The sequence below is a fragment of the Nipponia nippon genome, unplaced genomic scaffold, assembly GCF_047370975.1.
Source record: "Nipponia nippon isolate SJK-2023a ecotype South Korea unplaced genomic scaffold, ASM4737097v1 scaffold_16, whole genome shotgun sequence".
NCBI lineage: Eukaryota > Metazoa > Chordata > Aves > Pelecaniformes > Threskiornithidae > Nipponia > Nipponia nippon.
The window spans coordinates 9,560,982-9,577,994 of record NW_028262332.1 but is presented as its reverse complement, the minus strand read 5'-3'; positions in this window follow the sequence as shown (position 1 = coordinate 9,577,994).

Here is a 17,013-nt window from a genome sequence, read left to right as displayed (position 1 = left end):
GGCTGATGTGTGTTGGCAGGTCACTTAAAACTGCATAAAGGCAGAGCTGGTTATCGGTGGAGGCTCCCTGGCCTGCGATGCACCATCCCTTCACCGGGGTCTGCATGCTGGCAGCATTGTGTAGGGGATTTGATATTAAAGGTACAGAAAAGTAAAAAGCAAAAGTAGGAACAGGGAGTGCACAGCTCTCCCCTCCCTTCCCTGGGGAGTTCATACCTTATCTAGCCCCACTCCCGTTTCCTTCTGGGATAAACCAGGAACGGGCGGATTTGGTTTCCTTCATTTTGCAATTGATGCGGCCAACCCAGACCTCCCCGCAGCGCTGCCGCCACATGCAGATGGGGATGGGCCTCCAAATCTTCTGTCCGGGGTGGTTTGAGAATCAGCTGCACTCCGGGGCCACAGCTGCCACACCAGCACGGGAACGCTCTGGAAAATTCACTTACCAGGGCCTCTTCTAAAGAAAAGTGGAGGCACCGGGGGTCCAATTACAATGTATTTAACATTTCTGAGCTCAGTGGGGCCTCGCTGTCTCACAACTGGGTCATGCAATCAGCCCGAAGCTGCAATGTCAAACTGGCTCAAGGATTAAGTGTGTTGTAACTGGAGCCGTGAGCCCGGCACGCTGGGAGGGGGAGAGTTTTATCTGGCTGTGATTGCAAAGTGGGAGCAGGGGTGAGCTCCGCCGACCTGCGCTTTGCAAAGCGCTCAGCCATGTGTGGTCGGAGGATGTCTCGGAGGGCTGGCCGGAGCGTTTGTGTGGCAGCGTGTCCTCACATCTGCTTTGTGGGAGCCGAGTCCTTTTGCAGAGCTTTTGATGGTGTCTCTGAAGGATGGTCTGGTGCTGCCAGGTGGTCTGCCAAGCACCGTTGGGTGAAAGGGAGATCTGCGCTTGCAAAGCTGCCCTTCAGCCCCGAAGTAAATGGTCGCCACAGTCCCCATTTGCAAGAATGGTCACAAGTGTTGGGTCTGCCCGATAGCGGCTGAAGACTGGTACCCACTGCCCTTGTATTTCCCCCCTCCCCAGAGCGCTGCTCATGTTTCGTGTTCTCTGGCTTGTCCTGATTGCAGTCATGTGTGTGTGTGAAGTTTCATGTTGTGAAGCCGGCTGCAGGAGACCTGGGTTTGACTGTCTGTGGAGGGATTTCTGACTCTTGACGCTCCCATAATAGTTGGAAAACCAAACAAAACCAGAGCTGAAATGTCATGTCAACCCAAGAAAAAGAGAGTGAAGCACCCATGATTTTGGGTTGACCAACATTTACTTTACGCTTTAAAATCTTGAAAAGTTACAATAGCATCATTTCCTAGCAGGGACAGGTGGTGGTGCCTCTCTGAAGGAGCTGAACGGCAGCAACCTGCCCTGGCTGGGACGTTTCCTTAAACACATGTGCCCATGAAAGTCTGCACAGCCCAGGGCAGCTTGGGGAGAGCTGCTTTCCTTTGCTGTCACAGAAATCCCACCTTCCTTGGCTCAGCATTTTGGGAAGCCAAGTCTCCTTGCCTGTGCAATGGGGGAATATGTGCTAGAAAGGGAGTTTGGAACCAGTAGTGGAGAAAGCCCTTCCACGTGTGCAGGGAAAGCAACAAGCCCTGAGCTTTGGTCAACCTGGCTCCGTCTGCTAGAGCCGAGCACAAATCTAGCTGCAATCGCGGGGAAGTGTAAGTGAGAAGACAACCCTGGTGTCTTGCCTGGAGAGGGAAAAAAAAAGGGTTTGAATCAAAGGCTCAGCTTTGCTTTCCTGCGCTGGCCTTTGCTTTGTTCTGTGGCTCTGCTTTCCCCCCTCGGCTATCAGATCCTCTCCCCAGAGGAAGCTGGCAGCCGTGCTTGCTCTGGAGGCATCGAACAGCTATTGTGTCTGCACAGATGGACAAACAAACAGGCCGCGGGCTCGGGGCGCACGGGGCAGTCCCCTAGCCCAGCCCCGCGTCCCTCGGCCTGGGGGGGCGGTTTGTCGCATCCTTTCTAGCCCCGGTCCCTGGGGTCAAGGACTGCGGGGAAGTGTGATCCGTTGTAGCAGGAAAACAGGAAACGGTGCTGGTGGCAGGAATTCGTTTCATTTAGCGTTTCACGTCCCGGGGAGGCGTGGGGCTGAGCCTCGTTGCATCACGCTGCGGGAGGCCGTGTCTCGAGCAGCCGTGCGCCGGGCAGCCCTTGTCCTCCTTCATTAGCTAAGGTGTCTTTGCGGGGAGTCCTCACACCCCATGTGGGACTGTGTGCCATGGGGTCTGCCATCACCCCCGACATGCCTGCATCCAGCTCCGACGGGGCTGGGGCACTGTGGATGCCAGCGGGGAATGGGTTAGGATGTGTCCAAGTGGGGAGCAATGCGCATTGCACATACTGCTCTTCCAGCTCCAAAATAAATGTGTCCTGCTGATGCTGGTACCCCAGGGTGGGTGCAAAATGTGGGCCCTTGCCCCATGCTGTGCCCCCCATCTGCCTGGGCGGCCCTGGGCACCCCAGCTCACCACAGGTATGGGGGGCTGCAAACCAGACCTTTGCTAGTCTGGACACCCCATGCAGTGCAGAGCAGGTCCCTGCAGTGTGTGCCGAAGGATAAAGGGCCAGGGATCATTCATGTGGCCAGTGGCCACAGCGCCGCAATGGGGAGCAGCACATGACCAGGTCCAGCAGGACGCCCCGTTTTATCTGTGTTCAAGCATCTGCACCATGCCATCACACCAGTGTTTACTCTGTAAAGACACGCCGCAGCAGCCGCCGGGTTTGCTCCAGGATACCTTCCTGCGCAGCGGATGTTTGAAATCCCCACTGCTGCCGGGCTGCTGTGGTGGGAAGTGCCAGGGCTGGATTTCTGGTTCCCGGCTCTGAATCCACTACCTGCAGATGCGTCAGCCTGTCCTGTGGCTAGTCGGGTCCCGGCAAGCTGCACCTGGGCGAGCGGTGCCTGCTCGGAGAACCGCGTGGGCCCATGCAGCCCCTCAGACCCGAGCACTGGCCGTGGCCTCACCGGGGCTGCCGGGCAGCCACCGCCCCAATGCCCGGAAAGCCCTGCCTTCACCCGCTGATAATCCGCCGAACTGCCAAGTGGCCCTTGTATAAACCATATCTGTGTTCCTGGGGAAACAATGCAGCTCGCATTGTTTAGGGCTGAAATAGTGTCCTGGAGAGCCTTGGAGCCCTTGGAAAGCTCTGGCTTTCTATAAATATAGAAAGGCAGCTGGGAAGGGGGAACGGAGCTTGCGACGGTTGGAAGAAGGAAGGTTTCTGCCCATCTCCGGGTTGTGTCCCACGTGCTTGCAGTCCTGGGTCATCTGGACCACAGGGAGCCACAGCCAAGGTTCCGGCTTAGCATCCTTTGCACGTGGCCAGCCCCAGGTGAGCCAAGAAAAGTGCCTGCCCGTGAGGACCTTTGCAGGGCTCCTAGTTGTGACCTGCGCTCCTCCCCGTGTGCACACAACTGCGGGCACACGCACACGCACCCCGCTCCCGGCCCCGCTCGCACCGGCTCCCGTTTCCTCCCCGAGGCAGCCGCAGCAGGCAGGATTAGTGATTTATTAATGAAGCCGAGTGACTGTGCCGCTGGGGCGTGCCAGGCGGAAATGTCTGCTCGGAGAGATTGGATAACCCTCTGGCCTGTTTCCCTTCGCAGCCTTCAAACGGCCGCAGCTCCCAGAAGTACCATATCCTTTTCCTCTTGCTGCCGGCTCCCTCCCTCCCTGGCGCAGGCTGGCTGCCACCGAAGGCAGAGGGGGGATGCAGGGACATCCTCGCTCAGCCCAAAGGGGCAAAACCCCATGGTGGGAGCTGCTCAGGGAAAGGATGGGTCCATGAGCTGATTCTGGAAGCGTTGTGCAGTGTGATGTGAGCCCTCCCTCCTGCACCCATGGGTTGTGGGGGTCCCACTGCTGCCACCAGCCTTTCTTTGGGTCCCGTGTCTGCACCCGAGTCATCTGGACTTGGGTTACTTTAGGGGATGTGGGGGACAGCTTTGCCTTGGGCTGGGTGGCAGCTAATTCAGGCTCACAGGGAGGGTTTCAAAAGGAAAGATGCGAACTGCAGTGCTTTTGATGGAGTTTCTTGGGGGAATAATTTAATTTAGTGTGTCCTGCACAGTGTGCACCTGCTTTGGGCTCATAAGCATTTGCACAAACATCCCAAAGCCAGTCAAAACCAAACTGTACAGACAGTTTTTGCAGCCTTCCAACCTGGGAGACCTGAGCTTTGCTTTGCACCCACAGACCTCAAACCCCAGACTCTGCACAAGGTATTCGGAAGGCAGCTAAATGTTCCCTGAAGCCCTTGTCTGAGTGTACGGCCTCGGCCCATACAGGGGAGGGCAGGACGTCCACCCTCTTGAGTGTAGTGTCTGATCAGTGGCACCAGTTACAGGATCAATTTTTGTTATTTGGTTGCCACAAGATCCATAATTGGTTTATTATAAGAATTGGTGATGATAGATATTGCCGTTCCAGTCGCTCTAGGAATAAAGCTGTGTTTAACTCTGGGGAACTGTAAAAGTAAACAACCAGGGAAGAACTAGCTCAGTGAGCAATCACTCTTGGGCTGAAATCTTGCCTGGGAAAACTGCAGCCAGGAGCAAATGTTTATGGCTGAACTGTAAACACCTGCAAGGAAGGCTTTTATAACGGGAGCTGCTGGTTGTCCATGCTGTGCCAGCACACACTCTGCTCCAGCGCCGGGTGGGCTCTGGGCTATGTACACCAGGACCTGTCTGCAAGGTGCTTGGGCCTCCACTTGATGATAAACATAAAAAAAAAGTCTCATTCCAACAAAGATCCATCACTTGGGGTTTCCAGGCACGGAGAGCCGGTGGCCAGCAGCAATGCAGCATGTCCCCAGCACAGCTGTAACTCTGGGCCAGTGGGCGTGGAAGGAATGTGTGTGCACCTACACGCACGCATGCAGCCCGTGCATCCCGCAGCAGCTACGCTGCAGCCCACGGCCAGCTCCTACTCACCTCTGTCAGCACAAACTGCTTCCAGGAAACGGGCTGGGAGAGGAAACAAGCACTAATGAAGAATGCCTTGGTGAAAAATGTGTTTCTACAACCATTAGATTATTTTGTCCTTGAGAGGCGGGGGAGGAAGATAATAAAACAGCCTCGTTGCATTCCAGCCTTGGCTTTGGGGACGCTGATGCTGTGCTATCCAAGGGCCCTGTCTGGGGGTGCCCCATCACCCCATTGTTCCTATCAGGGCCTCTCTTGCCCCATGCTGCTGTGGGAGCAAAAGCATCTGCTGAGGGGCTGCTCCTCCGCAACCGCATGCTGCTCCCGCAGCCGCCCTGCCTGCTCCTGCCTTTGGGGACCGGGGCGCCCACGTCATCCCCATCATGCAGCATCCCTGGCAGGGTCATCCTGCCCTGGTCCTCGGCTCGCAGCAAATGCAGCACTGGCTCTGCAACGGGCAGCGGCCCTGGGGCAGAGCTGAGCAGCCAGCCGGTTGTTGTTATCCTGCACTGGGGAGGAATGGGCATTGACTTAGGTCTTTACTGAACAGAAATAGAGGTGGTTGTAGGGTGAGCTGCAGCCAAAGAGCCAAACCAGAGCCCTCTTTTGAGAAGGATGCTGGGGAAAAATAAAGCCTAATTTAAGGGGTGGAAGTGCTCCCTCCTTTCAGATCAGAAAGGTCTCTCTGGGGTTTATGCAGGGGATGCGTGTCCCCTGCCAGGGACAGCAGTCCGTGGGGGTTACCCCGGGCTGGCTCAGCGCACACCAGGATAGGGACAGGCAAGTAGCAGGGACTGTCACAGCCATGAAATGCCCTGTGAACACCCTCCAGCCATGGGCTGGGGCATTTGCTGAAGCTGGCAGGGACTTGTGGGGTTCCAGGAGCCTAAGGCAGGTGTAGGACAGTACCCAACACTGGGGCTGCTTGCTGGGGCACTGGGGCTGCCCCAGGTTCCTGAGGCATTTTCTCTGTGAGCTCCTGACTGCCTTTAATCTCCTGCACTCAGGAATGACTCAGGCCAGGAAACTGGGGGACGTGGCGGCCCGTTTCTACCATGTCGGGATGCCTTGCACATCCTCCTCAGGCTCCCGTGGCAGCTCCCAGCCCGGGGCTGCCGGCTGCTCCACACACCGGGGTACCCGGGGCACCCACGCCCCAGCCCAGCCAGCAGCAAGCTGTGGGCAGCGTGGCCGCTCGGCGTTTTGTAGGCGGCCAGCGGCAACGACATTCCTTCGGAGATGGGACGTTTCTGCTCAGGAAGGCCTGAAAAAAGCCAGGGACAAAGGGGGGAAGTGATGGCGGCTGTGTCTGGAGTTATCTTGCTGCTGCACTTGCGGGGGCTGCTGAGTGACAGCACTTTTCTGTTTCGCTCCTGAGAGTCAGGAAACACTCATCTCCGCCGGCTCCCTTCCTGCCCTGCCTCGCCCCGCGCTGTGGTTCGGTGGGCCCCGGGCAGGGGGACGGAGCCCAGCCGCCTCTCCCGGAGGTGACCGGCGTCGGTGGGCACTGCTGGGGAAGCCCTGCAGGTCCCCATGCCAGCACATCCTAAATCTCCTAAGCTAAAGCACCCAGAAGCCAGGTGGGCTCCTCATGCACGGAGAGCTCATCAGCCAGGGTGGCAATGGAGCATAAATGCCTTTTACCCAAACCAGCTTGCTCCAGCAGGTGGGAAATTGGTCAAACAGTTCCAGTTGGCTTGAAGAGCCCCAAACCAGCTGCTTTCCACTGTTTCTTCACTCTGTTTCTTCGTTTCAATGAGATCATTTCTCTGACTCGGCTCCTCAGCAGAGCCCCGAGTGAGGAAAGCCAGTAGCGGCACTGCTGGCAGTTTGCTGGCTCGTGGCCCCGATCCGGCCCCCCGCGCTGCGGGGCGGCAGCGAGGGTAGGAAAGGGCAGGGCGTTGCGCGTGGTGCCCTGGCTGGCGGGCACGCAAGCCCGGGACGGGGACGAACCAGCCCAGCCATGCCACGGAGCTGCAGGAGGCACCTCGCAGGGCTGCGGGAGAGAAATGCAGCCCCGCTCCCGCAGCCGAACCGGCCCTGGGGGGACCTGGGGCCAACAGTGCAGGGAGGGGATCCCCCCAGCACAGCGTTAGTACAGGGTGCAGGACCATTGTATCATCTTCCCTGAAATGGGAACTGAAAGAGTAGCAGTAAAAGGATGTTTAGCTTAACCCTGTCTGCTTTGGAGTATCCTGTGCTGAAATGTTGCTTTACAGCTTCTTCCAGAGCCTGCTCCGCTCTGGATGCCAGCGATGCACCTGGGACTTCAATAGAAACAAAGGAATCTGTTTTCCCTCCCTTTAGGACTGGAAGAATCGCAATAATATTTTCAGTTGGAAGGACTGTTTTTTCCACCATGAAAAAAAGTGTTTTCTTTTTGCTAATAATATTTAGCACTTCTCGAGCCAAAACTAGCCGCAAAGGTGTTGGCTGGACTGAGCTACGGCTTCTCCTGCTCTCGTGCTGCTCTGTTTCAGCGAAGCACGATCTGCCTGGCCTGGCATCGCGGGGCCCTTGGTGCCAGCGGTGGGATGGGAGCAAGGATTTCTCCTGCCAGCGCACAAGCCCCAGGTCCTGCCGTGGAGACCTGAAGGAAGGAGTTTATACAGGATAACAAAACATGATAGGAAGCAGGTTTATCGCTAGAGCAGGTTTCAATGCTCGCCCAGGCTGTGCTGGTGTATTTCAGTATCTTTCAAACGTGTTTTTTTTTTATAGCTCACTTGTCAGCTAGGTTCTTTGCCAGCACTGCCTCGGCCTGGAGTTCCCACACGGCCCCGGTGTGGTTTCAGCCCCTCTTTGATTACTTTTACAACCCTGTTTGCTCTCATTTGCTTTGCTGTTGCAAACAGCAGGTTTGACAAGGCACCATTTGCAGCAGCTTCTCCGACACATGGGATTGATAAAGAGCAGCGGCGATAGCCTCAGCCCTGCGAGAGCTGAGCTGCCAACCCTGAGCAAAGGGGAAGGGTGGCAATTAAGAAGCCAGAGGGAAAGCAAGTGATTTCTGTCACTGCCGCCCCGTGTCTTGGCTCAGCGTGAAATTGCAGCGGCCACAGAGGTCAGGGAGCCCTGGAAGCTGCAGCGGCGTGGCCCCGGGCTGGGGAGGGCAGGGTGTGCTGCGCCGCGAGGATCTGCTCTTCCCAGAGTGATTCTTAGGGGTCTCCATTTCTGGGGCAAGTTCAGCCAGGGGGACTGTAGCCAGTCCCTACTTCCAGGTAGTGAAAATACCATTGCTGGAGAATCCGGTTTCCTTTTCAGGCTTTTTAAAATGATTTGAAGACAGAGGTTTCCACAATGACTTATAGATTTGGAAACGAGTGTTGTGTTATCAGTGACATTATGGCCTTCAGAGGGTTGCCATGTTTCAGATCCGAAACAGAGCACCGCTAACCCCGCCACGTCCGGAGATGGGGTTCGGTCTCCCCCGCTGCTCCCGTGTCGTGGACAGGGCCACCTCGCTCCGAGCTGGCGTCGGCTCCCTGTGATGGAAATGTCGCAGCAACTGGCTGCAAACCTGCCGCAGTCTCCGGGCTGAGCAGTTCTACACTAATAACAGATTTTTCTAGGGCCAAGTTCCTAAAGTCCCGCAAAAACAGGGCTTTGTCATGGAAATGCTGAGACGACATTAATGGCAGTGTCCTGAACGCAACTCTAATTAAAGAGAGGAAGGAGAACTGAAGCAGGATGTCCTGTTTGGCTGCCCAGGATGGAAAGCTTGTCACAAATAAAGTGCATTCTCGTACTTTGTCTCTGTCCCTCTGCACAAGGCTTTCCCAGATCCTGCAAACATTCATTTTCTTATCTCTCCTGGATTCTTGTTTCTTTTCTTTTGAAATAGCTCCTCACAAGAATGTTTTTTCTCTGCTGTATTCCCCACCGAGCTCTCAAACACACCAATCAAACAAATGTCATCTCCTCGAACACAAAGTGAATGTGCTTTTTATTCCTTGAACAAAATCACTTGGGCACAATAGCTGGTTGGCTCCGTGCAAAGAAACTTTCCTATTAACGTCGCAGAATAAGCTCTGGCAAGCGAGCAGGGACAGGCAAATCAAAGCTGGGAGCAAGATGGCAAACGTTTCCTTTTGAAAACAGGCTTTCCACTGAATTAGCCCAGGGTATGTCGCAACCAATCTCCGAGCTGCTTCCTATGATAGCAGAAAAATAAATCAAAATCAAAACAAAGGAAAAAAAAGAAAAAAAAGGAATTCAGAACTAACAGACAAGTAATTTAGTTCACTGTGTGCCACAGGAATCCTGATCCAACTGATTTTTGTGCTCATTTAGAACCTACTGAATGTTGGTGCCTTTGTACCTGGGACTAGTCTCAGTAAAGCCCAGATTTAAGGCTGATACTTGAGCTCAAAGCACTGTCCCAGCAGCGCTCTCCTGCAAATCCAGGATGCAAAATCTGGTATGTTTATGGAAAATAAGATGCATGATCCAAACTGAAGTGTTCATTTGTGCAGCAGGAGGAACCAGGCACGTGATGATGTCCTGCTCCAATAACTTGATTTCTCTGCTACCAACTGGCTGATCTAGATGTTATCACTCCCGCTGTGACATTAGCGGCGGTGCGCCTTTGCTGACCTGCTCATTTGCTTGGAGCACAGACCCTCTCTGGGCTGGCGCCAGAGAGGCAGCAGCTCCAGGGCTGGTGTGCAGGCTGGATTTCTATGAATAAAGCAGCTGAAGGCTCCCTGCATGTGCTGGGCTGGCACAGCCTCCAGCAGCCTCACTGAGCCCCAGGTCCTCCAGGAGTAGAGGGAAAGTGCCCTTTCACTGCTCGATGAAAATCGGGTCGGTCCCAGGGTTTCTGCTAGACGAGTTGTCTCCTCTGCATTGGGGCACTTGGGAGCTCAGGGCTCCTCTCATTGCGCCTCCAGCTCTGCCACTACCCCTGGCCTTGCACAAGCACTCACGATCTGCGCTGCCTCGGCATGCCCACGGGGTACAGCCTGCCTGCTCCCACTGCAGTAGTGCTTTTCCTCCCAGTCTGGTCTGGAGTCCCAAACCTGGTGCTGTGACTCCACTAAACCCATCCTTACTGTGAGGGGAACAAAATACCTCCTGGTACCCAGCCTCACACGTCCAACTCCACCAGTGCCAGCTCCCTGCTCTTCAAATAACCTGCCGCTGGCTTTTACGCTGCAAACCAGTGGTGCCTCTGTGTCATCAGCCTGGCTGTTACGCAGCACCTTCTCTTGGGCGATGGGGATTGCCCCACCGGGGAAAGCCAGCAGGTATGAGCTGGGTGAACTGGGATTTGTGTTGTCCTTTTACCTGACCATGCCCTGGGGGTGCCCTCTGGGCTCTCCTGGACTTTGCGCCTTTCCCTTGTCCCCCCACAACCCTCCCTCTCCCCAGACCCTGCTCGGAGGGTGCATTCCTGCGGAGCTGTGTACACATTCCCCGCATTGCTGGCACTGCTCCGGGAGCCTGTCCCCAACACACCGGCATGACTGTGAGCTGTCGCAGTGACTAGGGGAAAGTTTAGGCCTCCTTGTTCTTGCAGGTTAATGAATTACCTTTAGGCACCAAGGTGCTGCCTGGGAGTTCAAGGGGAACAGAAATAAGAATAGAAAACCACGGGGCTGACAAACTCCTATCCACATGCTGCACCGCAATCCTTGCCTGCTCCATACACCACTCACACAGCTCTTCTGCTGACATCCCGGGCTGGACATAGGGATGGGCTCACCCAGCTTGGCTCCCTTGATGCCAACAGACCCATATGCAGAACCTGAGTTACACTTAGGCTTCATCTGGGGGGGCTTGGTCTGAAACTTGTGATAGTAAAAGGTAAAAATGCATGTTGGAGCTGGCGGTGGCGGCGAGGGAGCAGACCTGCTGCAGAGAGCTGGAGGGTGACACCATTTCCTCACGCAGTGAGTCATCGCAGCCACAGCATTTCCAGATGCACCTTTGCCTAGCGCCAGGCTCTGCAGATGCATGACCTTAGCAGAGAAGGTGTCCCTCTGGCTCTCTATCGGCTCCGGTTTTGCCCCTCCGAGTGCTGGCGGGGGCATCCCTCCAGCTGCACGCTTTGAGGCCAGACAACTTCGGAGAAGAAAAGTGGAAGCCTGCCAAGATATATTTGGAGAACCGCAGCTTTAGTATTGAGAGGTGATTTCATCCGAGCTCAGCTGTGAGGTGTCTGTGATGTGCTGTCAGGGGGCTCCGTGCCCGGGTTGCTTTGCCCCGGGGTAAGTCATCGGAGCCAGGTGAGCCACTGGGCAGGCAGGCTGGCTCCAGCCAAAATCAGTGAGGCTACCTGCCTGGATAAAACCAGGATGGAGGCAAGAAGAGAGCACACAATAATCTATTTAACCATTAAGCCACATTCATCCTTCCTGCAGTGATCGCAGAGGAGCTCCCCCCGGGAGAAATTTGGCCCATTTTGTCTAATTAGTTTCTCTCCTGCTGACATTTGCTGACATTTGCTGCTGACATTGCCCAGCCGCGGCTTCACGTTCTGAGCAAATATTTTGCTTGGATGGGAGAAAAACTGCTCCGAGGAGCTTGTGTGAATATGTGGGAACCCAAACTGGAGCTGGATCCCCTGTTTATTACCTGCATCCCTGGAGGAAAGCAGGCCTGGGAAAGATGCTCTTGCTGCAGCACGGACGATGTGAGCTGTTAGCCTGAGCTGTGTTTTTAGGGCAGAAACCCCTCCGCTGGCTCATGCAGGGTTGTGCCCAGGGTTCGGCAAAGGTCTGACTGATGCTGTGAAAAGCAGTGAGAAGGAGGGAAGGGCAATGAGTCCCTTTGGTTGCAGCAGGTTATAAGCTAACGCTCTTTCCCCAGGATTGCTCTGGCAAAGCAAGCTGGGTACCACGGGGAGGTCCCAGGCTGCGGCATTCGCCTTGCCCCAATTTGGGGCTGATTGCTTCAAACATCCCGAAGTGCTTAATGCCCTTGGAGATAGAATGCATCTTTTAAGGTCTCAACTCCTGTATTCTCCAGCTCTGGAGCTTCCTTGGGAATCTGGCTTGCATGGCGGGGAGAAAGAAATACAGACAAAAATGTGAATATTCAGGGCCCACTAAAATGGAGACTAGTGGTGAGGACTAAAATGGTTAGGGCCCACAGACGAGACCACACAGATAATGTTTTGACACTTAGTCAAGCCCCTGAAGCCTTGGTTCACATCCTCTTCCCAGGGAAGCTGGGAGAAGGTTTTGTGGTTGACTGAAAAGGGACCAAAAATGGTGGGGCCAGTGTGAGGTTTTGAGGACGTAACAGGTTGAGTTGATGCCCTGCCTGCTTGTACGGACAGCTATAAATGGGACTTTTGGGGAGAAAGGCAAGGGGATCCACTAAATCCCATCCACCAAATCTCATCCGACCCACTAGACTGGCAGCGCTGGGGAGGGACAAAGAGAAAAATGGTAAATATTTTGCAAAAAAACCCAGGGACTGTCCCTCCTAGCCAGGAACTGTTGACAGGTTTCGGTGACGCCCTTCACCTAGGGTAGCTAAGAGGGGAGCACGCGGTGCAGCAGTTGCAGCCGGGCCCTGCCGCTGAAGGACGGCGCGAGCGGCTGCGGGAGCCCTTTGTCAGGAAAAAGCCTTTATGACTATATTTGTGCAGGCAGCTCTAAATGCTCAGACCTTTATTCTTTCAGGCTTTTAAACTAAAGGTCATTTTCTCTTCCCTTCCAGAAAAAAAAAAAAGAAGAAAAAAAAAGAAAAAAAAAAAGTGAATTCCTCTTGACGCAGATCCCCTTCCCTTCTGGATGGGAGTTCAATTGTTCTTGCAAGCAAACTCCAAATCTGCCCCTCGCATTCACTTCCTTTTTCCTGCCCGAAAGGAAACAGAGATTTCTGACTGTGTGAACTAGTCCTTTATTTAAGGATACAAGAAAATAGCTAAATGCTAATTCAGTGTAGCGCTGTGCACTTTAGCATGCTGCATGGCAAAACAAAAGAAAGAGAAACATATCCCCGCCCTTCCCAGTTGAATTGTAAACTGCACACTGATTTGAGTATAATGGGTATTTATGAAAGTTATACTAAAACATTTACTGAAGTCTAATGCAAACCAAAACCCTTCAGTCAGGAAGCTTTTAGCTACCAAAAATAATCACCAGGCACTGGCTAATATTTTTAACGATCATGCGTTCTTGGGAATTTCCTCTTCCCTCCGTGGAGATAAGTGATTAAACAAAATAAAGGCAGTGGCCATTTTGATACACTGCGACGTGTCAGAGAAGACATATCAACAGTTCTTTTTTTGCATCTTTTTCCTAAGTCTTGACTTCTGCATTCACTGTCTGACTTTTAGGCTGAATTCCACTTCTCTATTATGTTGCTGAAATCCAGTGAAGTCAGCAGAAAAGCTATGAGAGTTTCCTGGGTAGGACTTTTAAGCCAAGGTATTAGATCCACTAATGGGGAGACAGTTATCTATTACACGCCTTATTAATTTATAAAAAAGACATTGATCTCTATTCAGCTGCATGTTACTTGGCTTAATCGTTTCTGTAGAACGCCATTAGTGTAACGTCCTGTCCATTCTTCAGATCTTCTCCATGGAGACCTCCTCCGGGCTTAGTCCCACACAATGAGATCAGAACCGGCCCTTTGAGTGCGTTTTTCAATACACCAAGTATTTTTGATGTAGAAAATTTTTAATCAGTTGCGAGTGTTTTGTTCTGCAACTGGGCTGTTTTTAACATTTCAATTGTTGTTGTCTGTAATGACCAGTAAGAGCTGCTGGGAATGGGAGTGTCAGCTGCAGGCAGGGAAGAGGAGGGCTCTTAGCCCTCAGGACTTCGGTGGAGGATGGAGCAACCCAGAAGCAGTTGCCTCCCCAGGATCTAACACCATTTTGTGCCATGCAAATAGCTTTGTTGTGGTGAGAGGGAAATGTTTCCCCTTTCGGTGCCTTCACCCAGAAGCAGCGGTGTGTGAGCCAGCACGAAGGTGCTGCTCAAGCCTCCGGCTTCAGGCACCGGGAGGTTGATGCCTCTGCACCATGCAAATCGCACGACTGCTCCGGTGTGGTGTGCGGCTCTTTCGTTAGACCCTGCAAAGGGATGGCTTCTATTCCTTATCCTCTATTTTCATTATATGCCTTTTCCTCCCAGTCAGCCCTCATGGTGCTGCAAAAGGATTTCATAGAAATAAATGGTCACTGAAGGTCTTCCAAACCCGGTCCCTTGTAGGGAAGGGCAGAGCTCAAAGAGAAGAGCTGAACTCCCAGATGGTGATAGATTACCCTGGAGAAATCCAGCTCATCCTTTTCAAATACGCACGTATGTCAGGGACATTAAAGTACATGGCTTGTTGCAATAAGATACAGTTCTCACTGACTCATTAAAACAAACAGTAATCTTGATTAGCTCTCAAGACGTTCGTGTATCTCCAAAGCAACCCATTAAGCTTTGAAGCAGGGAGAGGACGTTTTCCTTTTGCATCCTCAGAATGAAGGCAGGTCTGGGGTGGTCCTTACTCGCTTGATCACTTGGTGTTACATTGTGGGGAGAATTCAAAATGGATATTTTGGATCTTTGCTGAAAGAAAAGTCCTACATTTAGGATTTGAACTCTGCTGTCAAATGATAGTAAAAATAAAAGAATGTTTGCAAATGTATCCATCTGTATAGGTACTCCCCGTGCAAGAAAGGGACAACTGGATTAACTGAGTGAAATTTTGGCAGTGAAAAATGTTTTCCCAGCTTTCTGTGCTGGTGGGAGCTGTCTCCAAGGCAGGCACCAGGGACGTGCAGGGACCACATCTCCTCACACCCCAGGGAACTGGGAGGAGGAACATTTCCCAGCCCGGTAAGGAGCCCAGGCACTTGGGTCCCTATTTCGTCTGCGATAATCCTTCTCCATAGGGACTCACAATGAAAGAGGCCCTCGCAGCCCAGTCCTACAAGCTGAGGAAACCTGCTTTGTCCTCGCATGGACAAGGAGACACCGAAACCCCCGCAGTGCAGATCTAATCCACCCTGTGTGTCTTTCCATTGCACATGGGTTTCAAAAAGATACGGTCTTGCTCAAATATTTTCTGAATGCTTGATACCTTTCTGCAGCAGGGAGAGGTATCTGCGAGCGATACAAAGCTGCTCCGGCAGGACAGCACTGAAACCTTATCTCACACCAAAGGGCAGATAAAGGAGCCCTTTACCAAGCTGGCTTAGCAAAAGAGAGGCTCTGGGCTTTTTCCCATCTCTGTCCTCGATGCTATCACAACAGCAGCAGCACGGCATGGCCACGTGCCTGACCTTGGGTACACCAGGGTCCCAGTGGTACCCCAGACCGCACCGCTGCACAGCAGGGGAGTTTGTCCCCCAGCCCAGTGGTGTGCAAGACACCAGCTTGCACAATATTTAGTCTCTGCTCCCTGTCTCCCTCACTTTCTGCCCCTCTCTTATCAGGCTTTCCTTGAACTCTTTGTCAAGAGCAAGAGTGAGAGGGGAGGCTGAGCACACGGGGTTGCTCAGCTGAAGCACACCAAGGGCTGCCATGCCACTCAGCCCGCCAGCGTGGGAGCTGCCCACCACCGCTCTTACAGGAATGTATTTCTCATGGGAAATCACACACAAGCTCTCCTGGTAAGTAGCACACAGTCCTTGGCAGCTACGTGTGTGCGAGTGCTTCAGTGGTGTCTTGGGGCAGCTCTGATTCAGGAAAGCATGGATGTATGAGGTGCTTTACGGTAAGGTCTGGCTGATCTTTTGATGCCAGTCTTAATTTCGCTGGAGTTGATTTATGGGCCTGGACAAGCTGACCTCGATGACACAGGCTCGCTGGCGCTGAGGTTCCCCCGTGTCTCTGACACAGCACAGGAGCACATGCAGGGCTTTAAGCATGCACTCAGGCGTTGCCTGCAATAGAAACCCTTTCCTGGCCGGGGGCTGTGTCCCGAGCCCCGGGCTGGCTGCTCACGCACGTAGCCTTTGCTTTGGCTTGTTTCCATGCTAGAGACATCCTGGAAGAAGCTGCCAGTCTTCTGTAGGAAACACTACTTAAAGTCGGCATTACAGAGGTCAACCTCCAGCTTTCTGTCATTACAACCCCAAATCCTTGTGCAATGTGATGTTGAACATCTAATTAACAGGTCAGTAGCAATTAGCCTTTGGTGTTAATGAGCAGCTACTAGTACCAATGGGAGGAAAAGGAGGCATTGTGAGTGTCAGGGCACCTTGAAAAATGTCTTTATTGCAAAAGTGGAGACTTTCATGAGGAACGAGAGAGCTGCACAAAGAGGAGGTCTTGCCCAAAGCGGGCCCAAGCTGACTTCTCCTGGGGAAGAGACCCAGCTGCGCTCTGGTGGCATCTGCAGTCTACGGTCCTGGCAGCGTCGGCGGCTGATCCAGCCGTCCCTGGATGATGTTGCGTGGTGCTTCCCAAGTGCTGAAAATCAGGAGTCTTTCTGTCAGAGATAAAATAAGCATTTACGGTGAGACAAAAAATCTAGAGACACGAAAAGTCTTGGGCAAGCTGAAACAACAGGGAAAGACCTCGGGAAGGGCAGCTATCCCAAAGCATCTTTTCTTTACCTCTCTTTATGATCTGTTTTAAAAATGAAAAGACTAATAATCAAAGAGCTGAGGGAACAAATATTCCCCAGACAGCTCTGCCAAAAGAGCCTTTCCCAGTACTGTTTCTCCGGGCCTGGCGGGAGGATCCTGCTGGGCACGGGGCTGCACGGTGACCCAGAACCCACTCTGCAAGCAGAAGCCTGTCGGCCACCTCAGCTCATTAGCCAGCAGCATGCTGCGTGGCCCCATCCCAAACCAGCCATCGTGTGCCCCGGCTCACGGCCTCCCCAGGTACTTCACTGGTGATGTTTTGTTTTAACAATAATGCTTTTTTTAACCCTTAGGGAAATTTGAGTGGGAAAAATACAATTTCAGCTAATCGTTCAAACTTCAGGGCTCTAAAGTTCAAAACAATTTTTGAACTGGGAGACTTTGATAGTTTCAGAGGAATTTTTTCCTGAATTCCAATTTCCCTAAAATCTGCTACATTCTCTGCAAAACACAGATAAAATTCCTTTTCATAGAAGCTTTTCACCAGGAGAAGACAGATCTGTTTCCCAGCCAGGCTGCGGTTGCCTG